Raw genomic sequence first — 2,946 nt, forward strand, 5'->3', positions numbered from 1 at the left:
TTTGGGGCTCAGCCATTAGGTGCATATATATTTATAATTGTTTCTCTTCTTGTTCTGTTGACACTTTTGTCAGAATATAGTGACTCTCTTTGTCCCTTCTAACAGTTTTTTGCTTAAAGACTATTTCTCTGATATTGGTAATCTACCTCAGCTCTCTTTTGGATACTCTTTGCATGGTATATATTTTTTTCATTCTCTCACTTTCAGTATTCTTTTGTCTTTGAATTTAAATTGAGTCTTTTAAAGAACATATAATTGGATCATACTTATTATCCATTCTGCTAATCTCTCCTTTTGAATAGAGGGTTTAATCCATTTACATTTAAAGTAACTACTGATAATGAAGGGACTTTCTCTGCCATTTGTTATTTGTTCTTTTTAACTCTTATACCTTTTTTTTTGTACCTTGATTCTTCTGTTTATGCTTACCTTCATGGGACTTAAATTTAATGTCCTAAATTTATAGCAACCACTTTTGATTTCATGCCCACTTAACTTCAATAGCATACTCATTCACTGTTCCTCTACCACTATATCCTCCCACTTTTTTGTTGCACTTGTTACAAATTATATCTTTATACATTTATTCTAAAACCATAGACTTAATATAAACTTTATTTTAGTATCTTTAAGAAGTAAAAAGTGGAGCTTCATATCAGAAAATACAAAACAATAATACTGGCATTTTTAATTACCCATATGGCTAACCCTACCAGAGTTGTTTTTTTTTTTTTTTCTTTATGCCTCTTTGATCCTCTGTCTAGTGTTTCTTCCTTTCAATTGAATAACTTCTTTAGCATTGCTTGTAGGGCAGGTCTCATGGTGATGGACTTTCTCAGCTTTTATCTGGGAATGTTTTAATCTCTCCCTATTTTTTTTTTTTTAGCAGAGTAGTCACTCTTCATAATTTATTTGATGTTTTCAAGGGATGACACTTGAACAGTTGGTTGCATTGTACATGGCAATGTACACTACTTGGATACATTTGGTACACAAAATAACATCCTTTAAAACAGTTATGCACAAGACATGCAATATTGGATTTACACATTGGAGTCTAGGATGTGATTGATTGGGAGGAAAGAAGTTGGACTAGGCATGCTTGGTGAAGGAACCAGAAGGTATAAAACACAAAGTAATTACACATTCTTCTGGTTAGAAAGGCAACTGCAGCATGTGCACTGGCACTGGTGACTCAGAGATGAACTGTTTTATATAACCAGTTTGGGACTATACAAGACAGGTATCATCTTCAGTATCAGGAAACAACTTTAGGGTTTTACGAAACATTCTTATGTCTAACTTTTTTTTCCTAGGTCATCTTAATATTACTGCTTTAATCCTAGATCAGATAAAAAGAATAGGAGCAACTTCCACTAAAATCCTGTTGTAACCTAAACAATGAAGTGGTACATTAGAAGACTTTAAAATTGCAGCTCTTTTTGGATCCCCCAAAGTATTTCTGCACTCTTCTTCAAATGGGCCTCTTTTTCAGGAGTCAGAGTCACCTTAACAACATGTGAGATTCCATTCTGTCCCAAGATGCAAGAAACACTGAGGAAGATATCATCTTTTATTCCATAGATTTCCTTAATCATGGTGGAAATCATATGTGCACGTCTAGGATTCCTCATTATACTTTCTGCCAAATCTGCCACAGACAGCCCAATGGCCCAGGAGGTATGGCCTTTCAGTTTGACCACCTCATAAGCACTGTCAATCGCCTGTTTGTGAACCTCTTTCCACTGTTCCTTATCTGCATCAGTGCCTAAATCAGGGTGCAGATTTTTCAAGGAGACACCAGCAACATTCACTCCACTCCACACAGGCACACTAGAGTCTCCATGTTCCCCACGACCCAGCTAAGACAGCTTGATGGGTGAACTCCTAGCCTCTCCCCCTTAGGTAATGGAACTGGACTGAATCCAGTTTGCAACCATTTCCAATAACACAGTTTTTGGGAAAGCCACTTAGTTTCGAGGCCACATAGGTGAAGAAATCCATTGGATGGGAAACAACAAGCAACTCGCAGTTCAGGCTGTATTTTACATTAGGAATGGTGAATTTAAAGATGTTTACATTATGCTGGACCAAATTAAGATGGCTTTCTTCCTCTTGCTGACATTCCCCAGCTGTGATAATAGCCAGCTTGGAGTTTACAGTCACACTAGTCTTGGCCAGGGACAATTTTTGGTGTTCTCAGGAAAAATGTGCCATGTTGGAGATCCATCATCTCTCCCTTCAATTTGTCTTCTGTGACATCGCCAAGCACCAATTCATCTGCCAGTTCCTTCATCAGGATACCAATGGCACAGGCCATGCCAACAGCACCAACCCCAACAACTGTAATCTTATTCTGAGGGATCTTCTCTTCCTTAAGAAGATTCTGAATCAGCTGATCCTTGAGAGTTGCCATCTTAGATTTAGAATGGGAAGGAACCGGAACTGCACGTTGAGTGGGTGTCTGTAGTGCATGGTGGTTGGATCCAGACTCGGCGGCTGCAGCTCCTGGGACCTCTCCTTAAATTTTGAAATAGTCTCACCAATAGAAAATTCTTCATTAAAAAGTATATATGTTATGTTACCATAATAAAAAAATTACAAATTAAGTGAATGAAAATGACCCATGATCTTAACTAAAGTCTTTATAAAGGCACAAATTCTTCATTACCATAAAAATACTATTTCCTTTTTATAGTCATATGCTCTTTAAGTTTTTCCATTTCCTTGATGGTGTCATACTAAGCAAGATCCAAACTTTGCATTTGTTTGATATATCTTACTTGAGTGTCTTTTGGTCTGTAGGTTCTACCTCCTTCTGTTTTTCTTATGCACTTTTTTTTTTGAAGAAATCAAATTATCCATCCTATAGAATTTCCCCCATTCTGTATGTTTCTGATTGCATCTCCATGATGTCTTTAAACATGGTTCTCTATCCCTATATTT

The 2,946-nt window shown here is 36.9% G+C and overlaps 1 pseudogene; it reads right to left on the bottom strand.

The window, feature by feature from the left end:
* Positions 1 to 1,424: 1,424 nt before the first annotated feature.
* Positions 1,425 to 2,454, bottom strand: LOC101436131 (L-lactate dehydrogenase A chain pseudogene; annotated as a pseudogene).
* Between the last annotated feature and the right edge of the window lie 492 nt (positions 2,455 to 2,946).

The sequence above is a fragment of the Dasypus novemcinctus genome, chromosome 1, assembly GCF_030445035.2.
Source record: "Dasypus novemcinctus isolate mDasNov1 chromosome 1, mDasNov1.1.hap2, whole genome shotgun sequence".
NCBI lineage: Eukaryota > Metazoa > Chordata > Mammalia > Cingulata > Dasypodidae > Dasypus > Dasypus novemcinctus.